The sequence below is a fragment of the Lycium ferocissimum genome, chromosome 10 (assembly GCF_029784015.1).
Source record: "Lycium ferocissimum isolate CSIRO_LF1 chromosome 10, AGI_CSIRO_Lferr_CH_V1, whole genome shotgun sequence".
In the NCBI taxonomy this organism is placed as follows: domain Eukaryota; kingdom Viridiplantae; phylum Streptophyta; class Magnoliopsida; order Solanales; family Solanaceae; genus Lycium; species Lycium ferocissimum.
In genome coordinates, this window is record NC_081351.1 from 60,921,082 (window position 1) to 60,931,292 (window position 10,211).

The 10,211-nt window shown below is 33.3% G+C and overlaps 1 long non-coding RNA gene across 1 annotated transcript; it reads left to right on the top strand.

The window, feature by feature from the left end:
* Positions 1-201: 201 nt before the first annotated feature.
* On the top strand, positions 202-2,596 carry LOC132034452 (uncharacterized). The gene is made up of 2 exons (XR_009409103.1): positions 202-1,144; positions 1,263-2,596. It is a non-coding gene; the product is annotated as an uncharacterized LOC132034452 (long non-coding RNA).
* Positions 2,597-10,211: the final 7,615 nt, after the last annotated feature.

The following is a 10,211-nucleotide window of genomic DNA, read 5'->3' on the forward strand; positions in this document are numbered from 1 at the left end:
TTCACAACTCAGCAATGGAAGAAAATATATGTGAATGCCTTTTGTATTTTGAAAAGAAGAAGGTTTTTTTGTATCTCTAAGTCTTAAATATTACAAGTTAGCCCCCATTTTACTTGATTAGTGTTTAAGTGAGTTAAAAAAAATGGAAAAATGGGACTCACTTGTCCCTTTTTATTAATTGAAGACTTGAATGTCCTCCTCACCTCATTCTCCCGTGTTATTCTTTCCCTAGTAACAAATTGTATTTTGTGTATTAGAACATGTTGTTGTACAATAGACTCTCTGAAAATTTTCCAGTTTCTAGTTTACCAAATAAAGTATACCAGAGCTCTAGGTATTGTAGCCACCATCTCCTTCTTGAAACTGCACCCATGTCGCTATTTTATACACTTTAAACTTTCATTTACTGCAGCTGGTGGCATTTGCAATCCCAGTCATATCATCACATCCCTCCACACTGCAACTGTCCATTCACAGGTCACAAAGAGGTGGCTGGCATCTTCAATATGCTGTTGTTCACATAAAACTCACCAAGCATTGTCACAATGTAAGCCCATATTCAACATCCTGCCTTTAGTGAGCAGCCTTTGCTGATTTGACAACCACAATATAAACCTATGTTTGGGTTTAGTAACTTTGACCAGATGAGTTCAGTTGCAACAAGATTTTCCCCAGTCTCCAACATAGTAATATAACTCTTAGACTGATAGAGTATTTTCCAGAGGAGGTTAGTACATATCTGTCACTTCTATACCAACCAATCATGCCCAACTTCATTTTATTCAATTTCTTCCAATACCAACTACTATTTGTAGGCGGTATATGACCCAGAATTGTTGTAGTTTTATTTTGGGTGTTTTTTGGGTTTCTTCTTATTTGTTCAATTTTATCCATCTAAATATTAAATAGAATTTTTGGATTAATACAATAATTTTATGGATATTCTTTTGCGATAAATTTTCCTTTACATGTTGCAATGAGTGAGTTGTTGGGTTAATGCTTTGCCAATCACCAGTTTGACAGAATGTACACTCAGAATTCATGGTATTCCATGGTCTTTTTAATGTTAACCCAGGATAAGTCACAAACTTAGCTTTTGTCAGTTCCAAAGCGATGGTGAGTTGTTTAGAATGGACATATCAAGGTATTTCTTATTGAGATGATTTAAATAACTAAGTTACAGTTTATTGTCCATTTTTGGACTAGTTTTGGTTCAGTTTTTGGACCAATTTTGATTTCAATTTCGATCTCATTTGGCGCAGATTTTGGTCAAGTTTTGGTTCAGCTTTTTGGCCTCATTTGATGCAGTTATCACCGCTGTTTTGCTGCTGGTTTTGCTCTAGTTTTGTTCATGTTTTTGCTGCTATTTCAGTGCAGTTTTTGGTGTATTTTTGGTCCAGTTTTTATCTAGTTTTGATGCAGTTATTCTCCTTCAAGCACAAGTCTTCTGTTTCCTATTGTCTAATTATTAGTTGAACATCACAATGTTCAAATCAACTTTCTAGAAAACAATTTTAAATCCTACTAACATTTATAGGAGATTATTGACTTGTAATGAGGTACATGTTCCTTATTTGGTTAAAGCAAAACCTTCAAATATTGCACAAAATCCTTTGATAAGGAAACGATGACATCTTTATCTTTTCTGTTTTGTTAGAAAATAATTATCGGAAAATTAATTTAAGATTCACATTTTACCAAGCTTAATAATGTGAATTCATACTATAGGGACTTTGGGTATAAGTATTCTCACACGGGTTTGTTTTGGTGCCCTTTGAAGGATCAATAAAGTGTTCATACCTCTAGCATATTTTTTTCACAGAAGTACATTAAGAAAAATGATGAGCCACATAGATATAAAATTATCGACAGATATTTTTAACTTTTTCATCCTTAGCTATCATAATAGGCATCTGATGGTGTTAGCATAGTTTTCTTACCTGTACCTGTTCCATTTCTAATTCTTGTAATGCTTTGGATAACCTATTTTATTTTTGTTTTTGTAAATTTGTAACAAATTCATATCGTCATGAGTCAAGTAGAGCCTTTAAGAAGAAACAAAAAAGTGAAAAGCAAGAAACTCATTAATGCTGGACTACTGAAATATTTGGCGGACAGAAAGTTTTTGTCATTGACAATGAAAAATAGGGTACCAGCTATAAGGTCAAATGAAGAGCATCAACTAAATTCAAGTGAAGAACAACAGAGCCCAAGTTTAGGAGCCCATATGCAAAGAGAATGCGGCAAGAAATAGAGGACTTCATAGCACAAATTCAGCGTCAGAAACTAGGTTTACAACTTGATCTTAACATGCAGAAAGCATTTTGTGCTCGTTTACTGGGGGAAGCTGGCTCTGCACCACAAACAGCCATCCAACCAATGCATCGCTCTTCTGTCAGTAGCAACCATCAAGGTCAGGACTTTACTCTAATTCTTGTTGAGATTAGGATTACTTGTGCTGCTTTGAGAATGTAGTGTACATTAGCATTACTTCAATTTATACTCTAATTATTGTTGATAGTTTCTTTCATCTTCATCTGTCTTGTCTATCTTAATATCTTCATTTCTATCCAACATCTTAGTGAAAGTCAACTAAGTATGTGACTGGATTCTGAATTTAGGGAATTATACCTTCTGTAGATCCATAATTATTTTCATGATAAAAAGGACAGCTCGGTGCACAAAGCACCCCGCTTTAGCAAGGTCGTGAGGTGTGATATAGACAACCTACCCTAATGTAAGCATTAGTAACCGCTTCCATATGATATAAGAATGATACGTAGAGGGTGGTTAGCCTAGTAAGTAATAGTTAGCATTATCACCTGTTTGATAAGGAAGGAGTCCTTTAGTGTAACAAATTCTGACTCCATTACTTCACGAAGTTACTATAGGCCTTGATATCATGCGTAGCATCCGTACATATTAAATTAATTTAGGTTTCATCATATGTTCTATGAACATAGATTTTGTTTTGAACAAGAAACATTAGTCTCCATACAAGTGGTGTTTTGACGTGAAGATTGGGACTTTAAACTTGAAAAATCAAGCAATGAAGATAGAGTAAATCCAGTCTCGATTAAATTAACACTGCCGCGCAATATTATGCTTCTTTTAAATTCATTTAAATACACCAAGTCATAAAGAATGGAGCAAATAAGTTCAACCTTGCCATTCATCATTAGGACTCTTCTTTATGAGCAATTTACCAAGTTACAAAAAATGAAGTTAATTAAATTTAATCACTTTCCTCTATCTGGCTATGAGCATTTTTGGACTACATCTGCTCTTTAGTTGTAGTTCATGTCTTTGTAAATGCTTTACTTGATAAAAAAAAAATTCTACACTATATTTGGTTCATTAAGAACTAGTAATCTAATAAGTGTTAATTACTGACGCGAGGGGAAAGATAGGAAAAGATTTTATCTTCTAGGAACACAAAAAATTCCGCAATTTGGGGAAGGAGATGGAGAAAATCACGGTAACCTGGTGTTAGAATTTAACTTTTGAGTAATTGTAGGATATATTCCGCTCATTTTGTTATAGTTTAGGGATATACTTTGCTGAAACTTATGGTCTTCATCTGTATTGGCCATCGTTCTCAGTCCTAATTGGCCAGTTGTCCTATCAAGAACGAGGACTTCTGGACTGATGTTAAATACTGCAAATAGAAAGATAAAAGACACAAAAAAAGAGGGATCTATTGGTTGTCATCTCATTCGTTACTTTTCCACATAAGTGGGTGTAAATTACACGCTCTTCATATTGTTGGCTGATTGTTGTTGAAGGGTTTTATAGATACATTTTGAATATTGCATTACATCATTTGGTTGTGAAGTGTTAAGTCAAAGAATGTGCTTTTGAATGGCATCTTAATTTGGTGTAGTTCTGCTGTAGTTAAATGGTGTCTTTGATTGCTGCATCACTTCACGCTTGTTGAATTGTCAACTCACTGTGAACTTCAACCAACTAATTCTTAAAAGCATACCAGACACTAAAAATTTACATAAAATAGGAGAGGATACGTTTTCAACTTTGACACTAAAGGCCAAAGAGGATAAATAGATTAATCATGTATGCTTATTTTCAAGAGTACACTTCTAGCAGCAAGTAGATAAGCAAGTAGTAACACATAGAGAAATTGCACATGAACTAAACACGCTCCTAGAACTATTTCATGTCAGTTTCCAATACTGTATATTCCCTAAGAACTTTGGTAATACTTGAGGAGCATGAAAATAACCTTTTATCTGATGAGGCAAAAGAAAACTACAAGACTTTGTAGTGGATTACAACATATGGGAACATGTCAAAGCACCGGAACATAAGTTATTTAGGCTGATGTCAATAATCAAACATGTGCACACACAAAATGACCAAATTATAAAATCCATAGCAGCAAGCTCCTTTCTACATCTTAATTACCTCATTTGTTTCTTTGAATTTAAGGTCGCATATATTACAAATTTTAATTCACATAGTTCAATCATTCCTAATACTAATGAGTTGTAATGAGAATACTCTAATTATGAGAACAACCCTTTTGCTAATAGTAAAGGCTAAACTGATGTGAAAAAATTCAGAAGAAAACTTTTTCTTTTGCTATTTAAATTGAGGAAATAAACAAACACTTCAGAAATATATTTATCCCTTCTTTCTTCTGTTTTTAAGGTCCTACAGCAGGGAGAAGTTTTTGTATTACTTCGATAAAACACAATATATCACAATGGTGTAGAATTCATTTGTTCAACTATCTATAGGTGATTCATTTAGAGGGTTAGATTTTCATCATGATCCTTCTAATTGCTTATGTTGCTGCAACAGTTCAAATGAAATCATGAACCACCAATTCTTTGAAGGAGGAATGACTTGCAATTGGATCCAGAATGTTAAGTGTGCATGGAAAGAAGAATAAACCATACTTCTCTAACAATTAAATTAAGGCTTAAATTAATAGCCAATCATTCTAGTAAAAGAGTGAGCATATCTCTATTTGTCTCTCCCCAATGAGTGTGGAGATATGTCACAATGCACCACCTACACCTTCCTCAAGACATATAGGACAGTCTTCAAGTTCATCCACATCTATAGAATCCTAGTAAATTGAATAACTTTGTCCAGTTATAGAGAATTTTAGCAACAGAATGGCCAGATCTTTTGGTCGAGAACATCCTTAAACTGTGCCAAGAACCTATAATATCCTTTAAGTATCCATGTGAACGAATGATATCCATAAAGGTTATCAAAGTCAGTAGATTTTTCATTTTCTTTTCTCTGATAATACCTGAAAAATACATAATAATTAGAAAAGTCTATTACATGCTTAGAAAAAATATCCATCACAACTATTTGGGAAGGAGCGCATCCATCTCTTAGCGACAAATGCATCCAGAATCTCTCAAACTTACCCATATCTGGCTCTGAGACAATTGAATAACAATAAAGTGGAGGCTCCAGCAAGCATTGCTAAGAGGGATATAATTATGTGATATTCTGCAATCATCAAAAAACCAGCATGGAACAATTAAACAACTAAAGAGGAGCATTTTAACTAACATTACCTCCAACATCTTCCGTAAATGTTGACTAAAGATTTACTTGGAATTTCATGTATTTGATAATCTCTTTAATTTAGCCAGTCACTAACATAAAGCTATTCTCCTTGATATAAGCACGCAATATCACCAGTATGAAGCCAATTATATATTGTAACGTAAACATTATTTAAGTGTTCATGAAAATTAAATGCCAAAGACAAATTCTTTTATTTGTTTAAAAAGCCCAAATAGCAATGCCGGAATATTTAGAGAAAAGATTTACCTTCTGGCCATTGGCTGCTACAAAAGTAGAGACTGCAAAAATGAATGGAAAGATTTATTTTCTGCGTGTTGGCTACTACAGAAGTGGAGATGATGCAAAAAGGAAGCAGTCTATTGATAGTTGTTAGGAGATTTGATTCTTTTTCATCATTGCTGCTGGAACATCAACTCTTCACTTTGACAGTAAAATTTGGAAATATATATGTCCAGGCTATGAGGTTTGCTCAGCACATTTTCCATATTTTGAACAAACAAGCTTTCGGCAGAAGCACTCTATGTGAATGCTTAGTATTATCCAAAAAGATCAATGATGAAGGCTTATCAACATTTTGAAAAAAAAAAAAATACGAACGATGAAGCTAAACAGAGAAGTAGGATTATCAAGGCAATTTCCTTTGTGTCGACTGGATAAATTAAAAATGCCGCAGATAGAATATGAACCATGTAAATTTCAACAGGAACTTGACAAACTAAAGCATATAATTTGAACAAACATAAGTGGCAAATCTATCTATATATGTGAGAGTTGAATATGTTACCCTTGCATCGTGTAAATCATCAACTCTATGAAAAACGTATTTCAGGTTTGAATTTATCCTGTAAAATGATGAACTGCTGAAGTCATCTTTACAATGTTGTTGTATTTAGGAGAAAGTTATTCACAGAGATTACAGGAATTGAACAGGAATTGAAAAACTGAACACAAATAACAGGAGAATGAGTTTAAAAAAAGAGTTATTGAATCAGTTTAGAATTGTTCCCACATTTGAGAAGAAATCTGTCATGCATCTTTCGATTTTGCAAGGTTTTATTTTTTTTGACGTTTTTTTTTAGATAATAAGAGAACCGCAGCCGCTACCCTCCGAGTGCACACAGGGAAAACCTCGCTCCTGTGGAATAGCCCAGAAACCACACAGGAGTAATAACCCGTACTAAGCAAGCTTCGTGCAATGAGCTCAACCCAAAGCAAATGTGTGATGATCAGGATTTCTTTTACTGATATGTTTTAAATTTGCAAACGTGGGAGTGTATTGGGAAGTTGATTATCATTTATCTTTGTTATTAGTTATTTAAAAATAAATACTTCTGGTTTAGTTGGTTACTTAAGTTTGTTTTCGAACGTTTTTGAAAATAAATTCAAATAAACCTGGATTGGAATATTGTTTTCAAACGTTTTTGAAAATAAATTCAAATAAACCTGGATTTGAATATTTTTTTTATTATTTTTAATATGAAATTTTATGGGAATGACACTTGTCATCCAAACATTGTTTTGCCTCTCCTATTATATAAGGATAGATAGATTGGACAAAAATATAGGCATTAGATTGACCTGAATAGGTAGGGTGTCAATGCTTCAGTTCAGTCAGTTATTTTCAGAAATTTGTAGCCTATCAATTTTTCGGTTACTCTATAGTGTATAACAAAATTTAGACTTTTCGAAACCGTCCCAACCGTCTTGGTTTCTCTTCGGTTTTGGAATGGTTTGATTAATTTTTGATTTTTTAAACATCATCTAACGACTATCACAACTAATAAAATTTGATAGAATTATGTCACGAACCGGAGGGCCGTGACGGGCACCCGAGCCTTACTTGCCAAGCACCAATGTGACATACTTTCATAGCATAACCAAAAATGTACGTGGGCCATCATATGACAATCTGCTAAATCATGGAAATTAGACTGAAAAGGGACAAGCCAAAAGGACATACATATATACATAACTGGACATAATAGTACGGGCTGACAAGGTTGTCATAAACTATAACCAAAACATAAGCCAACAAGGCTATACAACATCTAAATACATAACGATTGTCTACAATCATCTACTAGAGTAATGACATCATAAGGTCATGACAGGGCCCCATATAAACACAAAAATATCATACCAAGACTAGACAACAATTCCGAAGCAAGTAGAGTGCTCCTATACCAAGCTGAACATGCAACCTACTGATGCGAACCGTCACCCTGTCTATCAGAACCTGCGGGCATGAAATACAGTGTCCCCAGGAAAAGGGACGTCATCACGAATAAAGTACCAAGTATCTAAGGTAGAAAAGTAACATAGGATAGACATAAAGTAATACGAGATCAAAGGAATCAACTTGTACATATGAAATACCTCTAAAGGCCATGACATGCATAATTACTATATGTATATATATATATATATAAGTCCATAAAAAAATATAAAAAGTTCTCGTTCATTTTCTTGTTCATTGTCTTGTTAAAAAAAATAATATATATATATATATATATATATATATATATATATATATATATATTTTTTTTTTTTTTTTATGTGTCTAAATGTAGTGCAATAGAATCAAAACTCATTCTCGAATCGTAGTCGTTTGGGTCTTGTGAATCTTAAAATGCACTATTCTCAAAATTTACCATATCTCCTTCTTGAACTATGAAGCTGGTGACATCCTTGGACTTGGAGATAATTACGGACTAGGGTTCTTGATTATGTGCTTGTCTTGCTCTGCTTTTGTTTGGAAAAATCTTTCAAAGTCTCTTTAACTACACTTTCTATGTTGTCATTTTTTTTTCTTTTTTGCAAGTATGCTTTTCACGTAGAAGTAGCTCCTTGCGTCGGTATCTTTGGTAGTCTTCGTCTTGTGGAGGGATGAACATCCTCATCTTCGCTTTTGGCAAAGTGGCAGGCGTACCATCGGATTTGATGAGTCTTTACTGACTACCGTTTGAGCCGGGACTAGGTTTGTATCTTTATCCGATACGGTGGATCTATTTGCATTCATTGGGAATGCACATTGTCTCATCATTTTTGTACTGAGATGGACAACTGCAGATTGTAATAATTCAAACTTCGCTTGTAGTCTTTGCTCTAATGTCTTGCTTGTCCAAGAGTTTCACTTTTTCTTGGATGAGTGTCTCTTTCTTTGGTTAAGTCTTGCACGGTCTCGGTCATAGTAGAGCGATGATCAAAAAAATCACCTTGTACCGTGTCTTTTTGTATTTTTTTTGAGGGTTTCTAACTGATTTTGTACGAGAAATTTGAGAAATATAATAGTTTGGTCCCAATACTCCTCTAGCATAGTCTAATGCCTCGGTGAAATCATTAAAGCCGTTAAAAAGTTCTTCATATTTCTTTGATAGAATCTAAAACTTCTATCCAAGTTTGAAAAATACCATTAGTTCTACCATGGATTACAACATATAAAATTTAAATTTCTTATCTAGATTTTTGTCTGTAAAATACTGACAAAGTGCATTTAGAGTGGCTACAAAATGACCAGCGTCCTTTTTGTTGTGCGATATCCATAAATTGTCTACTAAACATGTCTGTTGTTTGTCTATTACGTATTCTGGTAAAAAAAAAAAAAAAAAAAATTGAAAATTTACTCTACCCCCTTTAATATTGGTATCAAGCGCGAAAGATTTTTGGAACCTTAGACTTATCTAAAATTATATGAGAAGACCTTTTCCGCTAGAAGAAGAAAGCAAGCACAGATCTACTATTAGACAAGAGTTAATGAGACAACACCGTTTGCTAAACATATAAGTTTTCACCATCGCATGATCTATATTACTAGAAAAAGACTAGAAAACCTTAGAAGCTCAAGAAAGTTCCTACCGAACACATTAACTATTTAGACATAGCTTATAGAGAAGAATTAAATCATAATACAACAGTATTAAGTTTTCGAAATAATCTCCTTTGGGAAGTTCATTTTACCAACGACGCTATATTTAGAACTGAAGACTATCTTAGACAGCTAGAACAACAAGTAAACTTTATGCCTTTAGGTTAATAGATGCAAGATCATTATTTAAAAGTCAAACAAGAATTAAATAACCTATACCCAGAATATATTAAATTAAGTGGTACCAAAGAAAATCGGTTAAGACTACAAGAATTAATAGATATAATATCGATTAGAATATAAGTTCTTAGTGATATATAAAATCTAAAGACCTCGAAAGAACCACAAGCGATTTAGACCATATTAATTATATGAGAACACTACCCTTTGTTAGACAAATAGCTATCGATCATTGGTTATTATATAGAGATATAGAGAAAACACGAGAATATAGACAAGTAGAAAAGGCTCAAAATTAATAGAAAAGTCTATACCTTTACCAGCAGACTATAAAGATTATATACCTAACGCTAAATCAGATCAAATAACACTACAACAAAATATTACTACAATTTTCATTAATCTTAGAAATAATAAAAGAGAAAATCGAAATAATAGTACCAAAGTTAGAAGTAATAAGTGAGCGCGTTCTATTGCTAAGTGAACAAAAAGAGAAAAAAAAAGGCTTAAAAAATTTAAGAATTTGCCAAAAAAAAAGGTAAAATAACACCTCAAAAAAAAAACAAAATAACAAAAAACCAAAAAAACCCTTCCA